The sequence below is a fragment of the Pseudophryne corroboree genome, chromosome 1 (genome assembly GCF_028390025.1).
Source record: "Pseudophryne corroboree isolate aPseCor3 chromosome 1, aPseCor3.hap2, whole genome shotgun sequence".
Classification (NCBI taxonomy): domain Eukaryota; kingdom Metazoa; phylum Chordata; class Amphibia; order Anura; family Myobatrachidae; genus Pseudophryne; species Pseudophryne corroboree.
Genome location: NC_086444.1, coordinates 203,953,823 through 203,969,598, shown reverse-complemented (window position 1 = coordinate 203,969,598; position 15,776 = coordinate 203,953,823). Strand labels below are relative to the sequence as shown.

General features: G+C 45.8%; 1 protein-coding gene across 4 annotated transcripts in view; it reads right to left on the bottom strand.

The window, feature by feature from the left end:
- The window catches only part of FAM81B (family with sequence similarity 81 member B), a 177,568-nt gene extending 169,205 nt beyond the window's left edge, over nucleotides 1-8,363 (bottom strand). The window contains exons 1-3 of one of the 4 annotated variants that reach the window (XM_063964023.1): nucleotides 7,876-8,363; nucleotides 7,607-7,739; nucleotides 7,405-7,518 (exon numbers count right to left, since the gene is read on the bottom strand). The gene's annotated coding sequence lies outside the window, so the exon portion shown is untranslated. The other 3 variants (XM_063964024.1, XM_063964025.1, XM_063964026.1) reach the window with 3 other exon arrangements.
- Nucleotides 8,364-15,776: the final 7,413 nt, after the last annotated feature.

Here is a 15,776-nt window from a genome sequence, read left to right as displayed (position 1 = left end):
GCACGTCTAACACCAACATAGTTGTCAAGGACTCAGTTATCCGCTTTGCAGTAGGATGACTGCTGTGATATTTCATCTTCCTCGCAAAGGACTGTTGAACAGTCAATTGCTTACTGGAAGTAGTACAAGTGGGCTTACGACTTCCCCTCTGGGATGACCATCGACTCCCAGCGGCAACAACAGCAGCGCCAGCAGCAGTAGGCGTTACACGCAAGGATGCATCGGAGGAATCCCAGGCAGGAGAGGACTCGTCAGAATTGCCAGTGACATGGCCTGCAGGACTATTGGCATTCCTGGGGAAGGAGGAAATTGACACTGAGGGAGTTGGTGGGGTGGTTTGCGTGAGCTTGGTTACAAGAGGAAGGGATTTACTGGTCAGTGGACTGCTTCCGCTGTCACCCAAAGTTTTTGAACTTGTCACTGACTTATTATGAATGCGCTGCAGGTGACGTATAAGGGAGGATGTTCCGAGGTGGTTAACGTCCTTACCCCTACTTATTACAGCTTGACAAAGGGAACACACGGCTTGACACCTGTTGTCCGCATTTCTGGTGAAATACCTCCACACCGAAGAGCTGATTTTTTTGGTATTTTCACCTGGCATGTCAACGGCCATATTCCTCCCACGGACAACAGGTGTCTCCCCGGGTGCCTGACTTAAACAAACCACCTCACCATCAGAATCCTCCTGGTCAATTTCCTCCCCAGCGCCAGCAACACCCATATCCTCCTCATCCTGGTGTACTTCAACACTGACATCTTCAATCTGACTATCAGGAACTGGACTGCGGGTGCTCCTTCCAGCACTTGCAGGGGGCGTGCAAATGGTGGAAGGCGCATGCTCTTCACGTCCAGTGTTGGGAAGGTCAGGCATCGCAACCGACACAATTGGACTCTCCTTGTGGATTTGGGATTTCAAAGAACGCACAGTTCTTTGCGGTGCTTTTGCCAGCTTGAGTCTTTTCAGTTTTCTAGCGAGAGGCTGAGTGCTTCCATCCTCATGTGAAGCTGAACCACTAGCCATGAACATAGGCCAGGGCCTCAGCCGTTCCTTGCCACTCCGTGTGGTAAATGGCATATTGGCAAGTTTACGCTTCTCCTCCGACAATTTTATTTTAGGTTTTGGAGTCCTTTTTTTACTGATATTTGGTGTTTTGGTTTTGACATGCTCTGTACTATGCCATTGGGCATCGGCCTTGGCAGACGACGTTGCTGGCATTTCATCGTCTCGGCCATGACTAGTGGCAGCAGCTTCAGCACGAGGTGGAAGTGGATCTTGATCTTTCCCTAATTTTGGAACCTCAACATTTTTGTTCTCCATATTTTAATAGGCACAACTAAAAGGCACCTCAGGTAAACAATGGAGATGGATGGATTGGATACTAGTATACAATTATGGACGGGCTGCCGAGTGCCGACACAGAGGTAGCCACAGCCGTGAACTACAGCACTGTACTGTGTCTGCTGCTAATATATAGACTGGTTGATAAAGAGATAGTATACTCGTAACTAGTATGTATGTATAAAGAAAGAAAAAAAAACCACGGTTAGGTGGTATATACAATTATGGACGGGCTGCCGAGTGCCGACACAGAGGTAGCCACAGCCGTGAACTACCGCACTGTACTGTGTCTGCTGCTAATATATAGACTGGTTGATAAAGAGATAGTATACTCGTAACTAGTATGTATGTATAAAGAAAGAAAAAAAAACCACGGTTAGGTGGTATATACAATTATGGACGGGCTGCCGAGTGCCGACACAGAGGTAGCCACAGCCGTGAACTACCGCACTGTACTGTGTCTGCTGCTAATATATAGACTGGTTGATAAAGAGATAGTATACTCGTAACTAGTATGTATGTATAAAGAAAGAAAAAAAAACCACGGTTAGGTGGTATATACAATTATGGACGGGCTGCCGAGTGCCGACACAGAGGTAGCCACAGCCGTGAACTACCGCACTGTACTGTGTCTGCTGCTAATATATAGACTGGTTGATAAAGAGATAGTATACTCGTAACTAGTATGTATGTATAAAGAAAGAAAAAAAAACCACGGTTAGGTGGTATATACAATTATGGACGGGCTGCCGAGTGCCGACACAGAGGTAGCCACAGCCGTGAACTACCGCACTGTACTGTGTCTGCTGCTAATATATAGACTGGTTGATAAAGAGATAGTATACTCGTAACTAGTATGTATGTATAAAGAAAGAAAAAAAAACCACGGTTAGGTGGTATATACAATTATGGACGGGCTGCCGAGTGCCGACACAGAGGTAGCCACAGCCGTGAACTACCGCACTGTACTGTGTCTGCTGCTAATATATAGACTGGTTGATAAAGAGATAGTATACTCGTAACTAGTATGTATGTATAAAGAAAGAAAAAAAAACCACGGTTAGGTGGTATATACAATTATGGACGGGCTGCCGAGTGCCGACACAGAGGTAGCCACAGCCGTGAACTACCGCACTGTACTGTGTCTGCTGCTAATATATAGACTGGTTGATAAAGAGATAGTATACTCGTAACTAGTATGTATGTATAAAGAAAGAAAAAAAAACCACGGTTAGGTGGTATATACAATTATGGACGGGCTGCCGAGTGCCGACACAGAGGTAGCCACAGCCGTGAACTACCGCACTGTACTGTGTCTGCTGCTAATATATAGACTGGTTGATAAAGAGATAGTATACTCGTAACTAGTATGTATGTATAAAGAAAGAAAAAAAACCACGGTTAGGTGGTATATACAATTATGGACGGGCTGCCGAGTGCCGACACAGAGGTAGCCACAGCCGTGAACTACCGCACTGTACTGTGTCTGCTGCTAATATAGACTGGTTGATAAAGAGATAGTATACTCGTAACTAGTATGTATGTATAAAGAAAGAAAAAAAAACCACGGTTAGGTGGTATATACAATTATGGACGGGCTGCCGAGTGCCGACACAGAGGTAGCCACAGCCGTGAACTACCGCACTGTACTGTGTCTGCTGCTAATATAGACTGGTTGATAAAGAGATAGTATACTACTAATATTATATATACTGGTGGTCAGGTCACTGGTCACTAGTCACACTGGCAGTGGCACTCCTGCAGCAAAAGTGTGCACTGTTTTAATATAATATTATGTACTCCTGGCTCCTGCTATAACCTATAACTGGCACTGCAGTAGTGCTCCCCAGTCTCCCCCACAATTATAAGCTGTGTGAGCTGAGCAGTCAGACAGATATATAATATATATAGATGATGCAGCACACTGGCCTGAGCCTGAGCAGTGCACACAGATATGGTATGTGACTGACTGAGTCACTGTGTGTATCGCTTTTTTCAGGCAGAGAACGGATATATTAAATAAACTGCACTGTGTGTCTGGTGGTCACTCACTATATAATATATTATGTACTCCTGGCTCCTGCTATAACCTATAACTGGCACTGCAGTAGTGCTCCCCAGTCTCCCCCACAATTATAAGCTGTGTGAGCTGAGCAGTCAGACAGATAATCAGATATATATAATATTATATATAGATAATAGATGATGCAGCACACTGGCCTGAGCCTGAGCAGTGCACACAGATATGGTATGTGACTGAGTCACTGTGTGCTGTGTATCGCTTTTTTCAGGCAGAGAACGGATTATAAATAAAACTGGTGGTCACTATCAGCAAAACTCTGCACTGTACTGAGTACTCCTAATGCTCCCCAAAATTAGTAAATCAAGTGTCTCTCTAATCTATTCTAAACGGAGAGGACGCCAGCCACGTCCTCTCCCTATCAATCTCAATGCACGTGTGAAAATGGCGGCGACGCGCGGCTCCTTATATAGAATCCGAGTCTCGCGATAGAATCCGAGCCTCGCGAGAATCCGACAGCGTCATGATGACGTTCGGGCGCGCTCGGGTTAACCGAGCAAGGCGGGAAGATCCGAGTCGCTCGGACCCGTGAAAAAAAACATGAAGTTCGTGCGGGTTCGGATTCAGAGAAACCGAACCCGCTCATCTCTATCTATAATGCGTGCCTTGAAAATGAGCCACAATGTGCTGATGAGCCACAATGTACTGAGTTCCATACATTCCTATACAAATACATTACTTAAAAAGACAAACACATTGGTGTCACCTGTAGAGAGGTACAAATCTGGGGAAAGGTCCACAACACTGAGCATCCCGTACAGCTCAGCGTACACAAGTGGAAGACGCATACTATTACAGCCATGCAGCATACATCAGGTTGTCCTCCTAAAGCAGAGGTTCTCAAACTCGGTCCTCGGGGGCCCACACAGTGCATGTTTTGCAGGTCTCCTCACAGAATCGCAAGTGACATAATTAGCTCCACCTGTGGACCTTTTAAAATGTGTCAGTGAGTAATTAATACACCTGTGCACCTGCTGGGTTACCTGCAAAACATGCACTGTGTGGGCTCCCGAGGACAGAGTTTGAGAACCTCTGTCCTAAAGCTAGCTGATGGATAGAGTAGCACTTACACAGATGCTGCTGAGTGACTAGTGCAGGCATTCCCAACCACGGTCCTCAAGGCACACTAACAGTGCAGGTTTTAGTGATATCCAGGCTTCAGCACAGGTGACTTAATTAGTAGCTCAGTTATTTTGATTTAACCATCTGTGCTGCAGCCTGGATATCACTAAAACCTGCACTGTTGGTGTGCCTTGAGGACCGTGGTTGGGAATGCCTGGACTAGTGTGAAAATCACCAGCAACGATGGATGTTAGTGTACATGGGGCAACAGTATCCAAACCGGCCCCAAAAAAGCTTTTTGTGGGAGGGTCACATGGAAGAAGCATTTATTAATTTGGGCAAATAAAAAGTCTGAGAGTCCAGATTTTTCCTGTTCAGAAATTATAATCCTTATTCTGACTAACGAACATCACTAAACTGTAAGCCATTCCACTAATGTTGAATGGGGTGTGCTGCAAAATGTTGACATTATGGACATTATGCCGACATTGTGATTGTCAACAGACAGCTGATATAGCATTTTCAGGTGATTTTAGCCCTAACTCCATCCCTAACCTTAACCACAATCTAAAGCTAACCATAGCTCTAACTGCAGCCTGACTGTTGACATTCTGTGTGTTGACATTATGTCATGTCAACTTTGCGAATATCAAAATTTTGCCCATGTTGACATTCTTAATGTTAACATAATGGGGATATTCAATTGTTTGAAAAGTGGGTGGGTGTTTTTTCCTATCTAATATACAGGAAAAAACAGACACCCAACCGACTATTCAAACATTTGAATTCCCCCCAATGAGTGAATACTGTTAACATAAATTGATGTAGTGGAAGAATCCAGTGCTGATTGTCAGGGGGCTCTTACACCCATTTACAAAAAATGTTTAAAATATTTTTAAAAGTCAGACTTAATATAAATACCTATAATGTGACACAGTTTCTCTTCGGATAAAATGTTAGTGTATTCTATCACTATCGCAATAAACAAAAGCTTACATGACAGATGAGAGCCAATCATACCTGAAACTACAAAGATTTTGCTTACAAGGCAGAAGTTTGGGGTCCATGGGCCTAATTCTGAGTTGATCGCAGCAGCAAATTTGTTAGCAGTTGGGCAAAACCATGTGCACTGCAGGGGGGACTGATATAACATGAGCAGAGAGAGTTAGATTTGGGTGGGGTGTATTCAAACTGAAATCTAAATTGCAGTGTAAAAATAAAGCAGCCAGTATTTACTCTGCACAGAAACATAAACCACCCAAATCTAACTCTCTCTGCAAATGTTATATCTGCCCCCCCCCCCCCCCCTGCAGTGCACATGGGCCCTCATTCCGAGTTGATCGGTCGCAAGGCGAATTTAGCAGAGTTACACACGCTAAGCCGCCGCCTACTGGGAGTGAATCTTAGCTTCTTAAAATTGCGACCGATGTATTCGCAATATTGCGATTACTAACTACTTAGCAGTTTCAGAGTAGCTTCAGACTTACTCTGCCTGTGCGATCAGTTCAGTGCTTGTCGTTCCTGGTTGACGTCACAAACACACCCAGCGTTCGCCCAGGCACACCCACCGTTTCTCCGGCCACTCCTGCGTTTTTTCCGGAAACGGTAGCGTTTTCAGCCACACGCCCCTGAAACGCCGTGTTTCCGCCCAGTAACACCCATTTCCTGTCAATCACATTACGATCGCCGGAGCGATGAAAAAGCCGTGAGTAAAATTACTTTCTACATAGCAAAGTTACTTGGCGCAGTCGCAGTGCGAACATTGCGCATGCGTACTAAGCGGATTTTCATTGCGATGCGATGAAAAATACCGAGCGAACAACTCGGAATGAGGGCCATGGTTTTGCCCAATTGCTAACAAATTTGCTGCTGCGATCAACTCAGAACTACCCCCTATGAGCGGGATGTAATGCCACTCGAGTTCAGCAGTCGTGCGGGATGCCGGCCAAACTCGGACGTGTTTATAAAGGGGCAGTCACTTACAAGGTAACTTTTAAAAACATCCGAGTTCGGCCAGCATCCCGCACGAGTGACAAACTCGGGCGGCATTACATCCCGCCCTATGTACTAAACGTTGGAGAGAGATAAAGTGGATGGAGATAAAGTACCAGTCAGTGAGCTCCTAATTGCCATGTTACATTCTGTGTTTGAAAAATGAAAGGTAAGAGCTGGTTGGTTGGTACTTTATCTCCGTCCACTTTATCTCTCTTCAAGGCTTAGTACATAGACCCCCAAATCTCTTAAAGAACTTAGGGGGACATGTACTAAGCAGTGATAAAAGTGGAGAAGTGAGCCAGTGGAGAAGTTGCACATGTCAACCAATCAGCTGCTCTGTATACTGTTATAGTATGCAAATTATAAATGTTACGTCAATGCTGATTGGTTGCCATGGGTAACTGCTCCACTGGCTCACTTCTCCACTTTGCTTAGTAAATGTCCCCCTAACTGTTAAGGGGGGTACTCACGGATCGATCCCAGCCTAAAATCTAAGCAATCTGACTAGATTGCTTAGATTTTAAGCATGATCTCTCCGTGTGTACCGCCCACAGCGATAGTGAAGCGTGGCTCCGCGCGTCGCTATCGCTGGTGCTAGATTGGCCTGCATGCAGGCTCAATCTAGCAGGCCGCTCATTTCACCCGCTGGGTGAAATGAGCATCCCCCCGTCCCCCCTGCACGCTCACCACACATCGCGCTGTGCTGAGCGGGGGGAGAGATGTGTTCTCAACGGTTCGCTCAGCACACATCTCTCCCCACATCTGCCCGTGAATATGGGCCTTTAGTCAGACATGCATAGTTTTTATAAAATAGCCATAGAACAATTATTTACAGTTATCAGGAAACATACTGTACTTACACATACTTACATAGTTAAACAGTCTTACCTTACTGTAGCACTGACAGCAGCCTACTGAGCCTTACCTGCACTCTTTACAGACTGATATCCTAGAGACAGCAGAGTAACCAAACATGTTCCCTGTATGTTGAAACTTTGGCTAATCTCTATCACAACTAACCAGTTTGCAGAACTGTTATCTAGAGATCAGAGATAAGGACAGTGCTCTTACTGACAGTCATTTATTCTAAAAGTTACAGTTCTCCAATAGCACAAAATTACATTTACCCTTATTTCTGCTCAGGTGACAGATTCTGTATACTGTATGGAAGCATGTCATTCACTGGCTCGCCTTCTCCTGACCAGCATCAGTTTTCACACCCCTTTCTCAATAGTAGGCTGCCCGTGTTTACAGCAGTTACTAGGATACAGGAATGTGAAACTTATTTAGTTGCACATACAATAGCAGTCTATCATTCTAGTGTTCCCATTTGTCAGCGTACATTGATAGACATGTATTTAATGATGACTGTTATGTTTTATTAGTTGATTTGTACCTTAGAGTTTACTGATTTTTGTCCCTTTCTAAGCCTTAATGGTAAGAACAGTTAAAAGTTGAAACCAGTATTTGTAGATGAACTCTGTATATTTATAAAGACTTGCAGATATTGTGAGATCTTCTGATCTATAGAGCTGGTTTATATGAACTTCTGTGGATGTTTGGGGACAAAGAGCCTGATTCTGAGTGGGACGCTGCAGCCACTATTGCTTCTGTCACTTTGTGCAAATACAGTACATCTACAAGCCAGACGCATGCGCAGTTAGACTGAGGGGTCTATGTACTAAGGATTGGAGATAGATAAAATGGATGGAGATAAAGTACCAGCCAAACAGCTCATGTCATTTTTCAAACTCAGCCTGTAACATTGCAGTTAGGAGCTGATTGTCTGGTACTTTATCTCTCTCCACGTTATATCTCTCCAAGGCTTAGTAAAAAATAGCAATTTTCGCGGGACAGTCACGTTTTTTTCGGACTGTCCAGAAGGCCCACCCTCGGAACACAGGGAGGGGGCAGTTGGGAAGCTCCTGTCACTCACATGACCCCACAGTGACCCCACAGTGACGAAAATGGGAGGTGTGGCTTGCGATCGTGGCCTCCCTGCAAAGCCACGCCCCCTATTTACACCACCTTTTCAGACGTGCGTCTTTGTAGCGCAAAGGAGTCCCGCTTTAGAGGGTCCGGATGTGGGAAGGTATGCATCTGCAGTGCGCCCGACTTAGAGGCCCATTTATTAAAGAGTGATAAAACTCGTTGCATAGGATAAATGGTGCTCCAGCCAATCAGCTCCAAACTATCATGTGTTCAGCTCCTAATTGTCATGTGTTTGGAAAATGACAGCTGGGAGCTGATTTCCTGGAGCACAATTTATCCCACGTAATAGTTTTATCATTGACACAAATTTTATCACTTGTTGATAAATCAGCCCCTAAGAATCAGGCCCAAATTGTGGTCATTTTTTTTCATGCAATAGAATCCGACCTATAATGTTATAAAAACATATATTCCAATTTGTGTGATGAAGATCAATGTGCAATTTATAATCTGTAATAAAAATGCCTTATATTCTCTGACAAGCACACATATTAAATAACTTGGCTATATTAAGGGATATCTATCAAAGCTTGGTGAGAGATAAAGTAGAGAGAGATAACGTACCAACAAATCAGCTTCTAATTGCCATGTTACAGGCTGTGTTAGGACAGTTAGAAGCTGTTTGTCTGGTACTTTATCTCTCTCCAAGATTTGACAAATATCCCCCATTGTCCAATATAGTCTTATTTGGCCTGAGTTTAATAAAACACACTCCATATAATGTAGTATTTAGGTGGCTGATGTGATGAATATGTGATAGGTACAAAGAGACAGGGACAGTGCATCCGGAAATATTCACAGCGCTTCACTTTTCAGACATTTTGTAATGTTACAGCCTTATTCCAAAATGGAATAAATTTATTTTTTTCCCTCAAAATTCTACACATAATACCCCATAATGACAAAGTGAAAAAAGTTTTTGGGAGATTTTTGCAAATTTATTAAAAATAAAAAACTAAGAAATCACATGTACATAAGTATTCACAGCCTTTGCTCAATACTTTGTTGATGCACCTTTGTCAGCAATTACAGCCTTAAGTCTTTTTGAATATGATGTCACAGGCTTGGCACACCTATCTTTGGGCAGTTTTGCCCATTCCTCCTTGCAGCACCTCTCAAGCTCCATCAGGTTGGATGCGAAGCGTCGATGCACAGCAATTTTCAGATCTCTCCAGAGATGTTCAATCGGGGGAGTCTGGGCTCTGGTTGGGCCACTCAAGGACATTCACAGAGTTGTCCTGCAGCCACTCCTTTGATATCTTGGCTATGTGCTTAGGGTCATTGTCCTGCTGAAAGATGAACCATCGCCCCAGTCGGATGTCAAGAGCGCTATGTAGTAGGTTTTCATCCAGGATGTCTCTGTACATTGCTGCATTCATCTTTCCCTCTATCCTGACTAGTCTCCCAGTTCCAGCTACTGAAAAACATCCCCACAGCATCATGCTGCCACCACCATGCTTCACTGTAGGGATGGTATAAGCCTGGTGATGAGCGATGCCTGGTTTCCTCCAAACATGACGCCTGGCATTCACGCCAAAGAGTTCAATCTTTGTCTCATCAGACCAGGGAATTTTGTTTCTCATGGTCTGAGAGTCCTTCAGGTGCATTTTGGCAAACTCAAGGTGGGCTGCCATGTGCTTTTTACTAAGGAGTGGCTTCCATCTGGCCACTCTACCATACAGGCCTGATTGGTGGATTGCTGCAGAGATATTTGTCCTTCTGGAAGGTTCTCCTCTCTCCACAGAGGAATGCTGTAGCTCTGACAGAGTGACCATCGGGTTCTTGGTCACCTCCCTGACTAGGGCCCTTCTCCCCCGATCGCTCAGTTTAGACGGCCGGCTAGCTGTAGGAAGAGTCCTGGTGTTTCCGAACTTCTTCCATTTACGGATAATGGAGGCCACTATGCTCATAGGGACCTTCAAAGCAGCAGATATTTTTCTGTACCCTTCCCCAGATTTGTGCCTCGAGACAATCCTGTCTCGGAGGTCTACAGACAATTTCTTTGACTTCATGCTTGGTTTGTGCTCAGGCATGCACTGTCAATTGTGGGACCTTATATAGACTGGTGTGTGCCTTTCCAGATCATGTCCAATCAACTGAATTTACCACAGGTGGACTCCAATTAAGCTGTAGGAACATCTCAAGGATGATCAGTGGAAACAGGATGTACCTGAGCTCAATTTTGAGCTTCATTGCAAAGGCTGTGAATACTTATGTATATTTGATTTCTTAGTTTTTTAATTTGTAATAAATTTGTAAAAAACAAAAACAAAATTCATGTTGTCATTATGGGGTATTGTGTGTAGAATTTTGAGTGCCTGTAACCCTCATCCTGTCACCCTGTGCCCCTATAGCACCTGTCTTCTTCTCCCCTGTCACCCAATGCCCCTATAGTATCAGTATCAGAATCGTTTTATTGCCAAGTATATCAGTACATAATACACAAGGAATTTGTTTCCGATAACCACAGCTCTCAGACAAAATACAACACATATAGAACATAGTATCTGTGACCCTCTCTCCTGTCTCCCTCTCCCTAGTCACCCTGTGCCCCTATAGTACCTGTCACTCTCTCTCTCCTGTAACTCTCTCCCCTGTCACCATGTGCTCCTATAGTACCCGTCACCTTCTCCCCTGCCACCCTGTGCTCCTATAGTACCTGTCACCTCTGCCACCCTGTGCCCCTATAGTACCGGTCACCCTATCACCATGTGCGTTTCTATAGTACCTGTCATTTTCCCCCATCACCCAGTATCACTATAGTACCCTTCACTTTCTCCCCTGTCACCCTGCGCATCTCTATAGTAATTAATAATAGGGCCTCCACATCAAAATAGGTCCATTGTCATGACGATGATGATCAGCCACCAGCTGTCCACAGAGTCGGCCATAAATCATATTAAATCAGTATTAAAATTGCATTTCTGTTTTCCAAACAAGTTTTTTTTTGTCATTTTACATATTTATGGAGACATTGGGGTAGATAGTGTAAGAGATCTACATGCCTACATGGCATTTGCCTCACCTCTTCTGCTTTTCTTAATAGGCCTTGAACATTTTTAGCCCAAGGCCTATGAGGGCCTTAAACCGGCCCTGCGCTTTTGAAACCACCTGCAATTCATCTACACCACAATATATTACGTACGACCATCAGTAGCTGGAGCATTCACACTTTCCTGCTTCCACTCAGGTACTAGTGTGGACTGCGTCATCAACCATCCTCATAGAGCTTTCCATGTTATAGGATATCAACCCAGTGTCTTTGACAACACAAATGTGTGGTTATCTGCCATGGACAGTGCTGGCTACCTACTAGTGATGTGCACCGGAAATTTTTCGGGTTTTGGTTTTGGGTTCGGTTCCGCGGCCGTGTTTTGGGTTCGGACGCGTTTTGGCAAAACCTCACCGAAATTTTTTTGTCGGATTCGGGTGTGTTTGGGATTCGGGTGTTTTTTTCAAAAAACCCTAAAAAACAGCTTAAATCATAGAATTTGGGGGTCATTTTTTTTGATCCCATAGTATTATTAACCTCAATAACCATAATTTCCACTCATTTTCAGTCTATTCTGAACACCTCACATCTCACAATATTATTTTTAGTCCTAAAATTTGCACCGAGGTCGCTGGATGGCTAAGCTAAGCGACCCAAGTGGCCGACACAAACACCTGGCCCATCTAGGAGTGGCACTGCAGTGTCAGACAGGATGGCCCTTCAAAAAATAGTCCCCAAACAGCACATGATGCAAAGAAAAAAAGAGGTGCACCAAGGTCGCTGTGTGACTAAGATAAGCGACCCAAGTGGCCGACACAAACATCTGGCCCATCTAGGAGTGGCACTGCAGTGTCAGACAGGATGGCCCTTCAAAAAAATTGTCCCCAAACAGCACATGATGCAAAGAAAAAAAGAGGCGCAATGAGGTAGCTGTGTGACTAAGATAAGCGACCCAAGTGGCCGACACAAACATCTGGCCCATCTAGGAGTGGCACTGCAGTGTCAGACAGGATGGCCCTTCAAAAAAATTGTCCCCAAACAGCACATGATGCAAAGAAAAAAAGAGGCGCAATGAGGTAGCTGTGTGACTAAGCTAAGCGACCCAAGTGGCCGACACAAACACCTGGCCCATCTAGGAGTGGCACTGCAGTGTCAGACAGGATGGCACTTCAAAAAAATAGTCCCCAAACAGCACATGATGCAAAGAAAAAAAGAGGCGCAATGAGGTAGCTGTGTGACTAAGCTAAGCGACCCAAGTGGCCGACACAAACACCTGGCCCATCTAGGAGTGGCACTGCAGTGTCAGACAGGATGGCCCTTCAAAAAAATTGTCCCCAAACAGCACATGATGCAAAGAAAAAAAGAGGCGCAATGAGGTAGCTGTGTGACTAAGCTAAGCGACCCTAGTGGCCGACACAAACACCTGGCCCATCTAGGAGTGGCACTGCAGTGTCACGCAGGATGGCCCTTCAAAAAAATACTCCCCAAACAGCACATGATGCAAAGAAAAAAAGAGGCGCAATGAGGTAGCTGTGTGACTAAGATAAGCGACCCAAGTGGCCGACACAAACATCTGGCCAATCTAGGAGTGGCACTGCAGTGTCAGACAGGATCAGAGGCGTCACCAGGTGTGGTGACACCCGGTGCGCACCCCTGATGTACTGCCGCGATCGCGGCAAAAAAAGGGCGTGGCCTTACAGCTAGGGGGCGTGGCTTCGCGGGGATACCGGGATCGTCACTCTGGGGGCTTGCCCAGCATCTCCGGAGATGCTGGGCTTCCCCCAGAGACGGTCTCAGTGTGCTGTCGGCTCCTCTGCTATGACAGGAGCCGGGTGCTGTAACGGAATTTCACACTGCAGCACCTGGCTCGGAGCTCCTGTCACTGCGGAGGAGCTGACATTTGGTGTCACCCCCTCCAGGTGTCACACCCGGGTGCGGGCCGCACCCCCCGCACCCGCCTTGTGACGCTACTGGACAGGATGGCCCTTCAAAAAAATTGTCCCCAAACAGCACATGATGCAAAGAAAAAAAGAGGCGCAATGAGGTAGCTGTGTGACTAAGCTAAGCGACCCAAGTGGCCGACACAAACACCTGGCCCATCTAGGAGTGGCACTGCAGTGTCAGACAGGATGGCCCTTCAAAAAAATACTCCCCAAACAGCACATGATGCAAAGAAAAATGAAAGAAAAAAGAGGTGCAAGATGGAATTGTCCTTGGGCCCTCCCACCCACCCTTATGTTGTATAAACAGGACATGCACACTTTAACGAACCCATCATTTCAGTGACAGGGTCTGCCACACGACTGTGACTGAAATGACTGGTTGGTTTGGGCCCCCACCAAAAAAGAAGCAATCAATCTCTCCTTGCACAAACTGGCTCTACAGAGGCAAGATGTCCACCTCCTCCTCATCGTCCGATTCATCACCCCTTTCACTGTGTACATCCCCCTCCTCACAGATTATTAATTCGTCCCCACTGGAATCCACCATCTCAGGTCCCCGTGTACTTTATGGAGGCAATTGCTGCTGGTGAATGTCTCCACGGAGGAATTGATTATAATTCATTTTAATGAACATCATCTTCTCCACATTTTCTGGAAGTAACCTTGTACGCCGATTGCTGACAAGGTGAGCGGCTGCACTAAACACTCTTTCGGAGTACACACTGGAGGGAGGGCAACTTAGGTAGAATAAAGCCAGTTTCTGCAAGGGCCTCCAAATTGCCTCTTTTTCCTGCCAGTATACGTACGGACTGTCTGACGTGCCTACTTGGATGCGGTCACTCATATAATCCTCCACCATTCTTTCAATGGTGAGAGAATCATATGCAGTGACAGTAGACGACATGTCAGTAATCGTTGGCAGGTCCTTCAGTCCGGACCAGATGTCAGCACTCACTCCAGACTGCCCTGCATCACCGCCAGCGGGTGGGCTCGGAATTCTTAGCCTTTTCCTCGCACCCCCAGTTGCGGGAGAATGTGAAGGAGGAGCTGTTGACAGGTCACGGTCCACTTGACTTGACAATTTTCTCACCAGCAGGTCTTTGAACCCCTGCAGACTTGTGTCTGCCGGAAAGAGAGATACAACGTAGGTTTTAAATCTAGGATCGAGCACGGTGGCCAAAATGTAGTGCTCTGATTTCAACAGATTGACCACCCGTGAATCCTGGTTAAGCGAATTAAGGGCTCCATCCACAAGTCCCACATGCCTAGCGGAATCGCTCTGTTTTAGCTCCTCCTTCAATGTCTCCAGCTTCTTCTGCAATAGCCTGATGAGGGGAATGACCTGACTCAGGCTGGCAGTGTCTGAACTGACTTCACGTGTGGCAAGTTCAAAGGGTTGCAGAACCTTGCACAACGTTGAAATCATTCTCCACTGCGCTTGAGACAGGTGCATTCCACCTCCTTTGCCTATATCGTGGCCAGATGTATAGGCTTGAATGGCCTTTTGCTGCTCCTCCATCCTCTGAAGCATATAGAGGGTTGAATTCCACCTCGTTACCACCTCCTGCTTCAGATGATGGCAGGGCAGGTTCAGGTATTTTTGGTGGTGCTCCAGTCTTCTGTACGCGGTGCTTGAACGCCGAAAGTGGCCCGCAATTCTTCGGGCCACCGACAGCATCTCTTGCACGCCCCTGTCGTTTTTTAAATAATTCTGCACCACCAAATTCAAGGTATGTGCAAAACATGGGACGTGCAGGAATTTGCCCAGATGTAATGCACGCACAATATTGCTGGCGTTGTCCGATGTCACAAATCCCCAGGAGAGTCCAATTGGGGTAAGCCATTCTGCGATGATCTTCCTCAGTTGCCGTAAGAGGTTTTCAGCTGTGTGCGTATTCTGGAAAGCGGTGATACAAAGCGTAGCCTGCCTAGGAACGATTTGGCGTTTGCGAGATGCTGCTACTGGTGCCGCCGCTGCTGTTCTTGCAGCGGGAGGCAATACATCTACCCAGTGGGCTGTCACAGTCATATAGTCCTGAGTCTGCCCTGCTCCACTTGTCCACATGTCCGTGGTTAAGTGGACATTGAGTACAACTGCATTTTTTAGGACACTGGTGAGTCTTTTTCTGAGGTCTGTGTACATTTTTGGTATCGCCTGCCTAGAGAAATGGAACCTAGATGGTATTTGGTACCGGGGACACAGTACCTCAATCAAGTCTATAGTTGGCTCTGAATTAACGATGGATACCGGAACCACGTTTCTCACCGCCCTGGCTGCCAAGGCCTCAGTTATCCACTTTGCAGCAGGATGACTGCTGTGATATTTCATCTTCCTCGCAAAGGACTGTTGGACAGTCAATTGCTTACTGG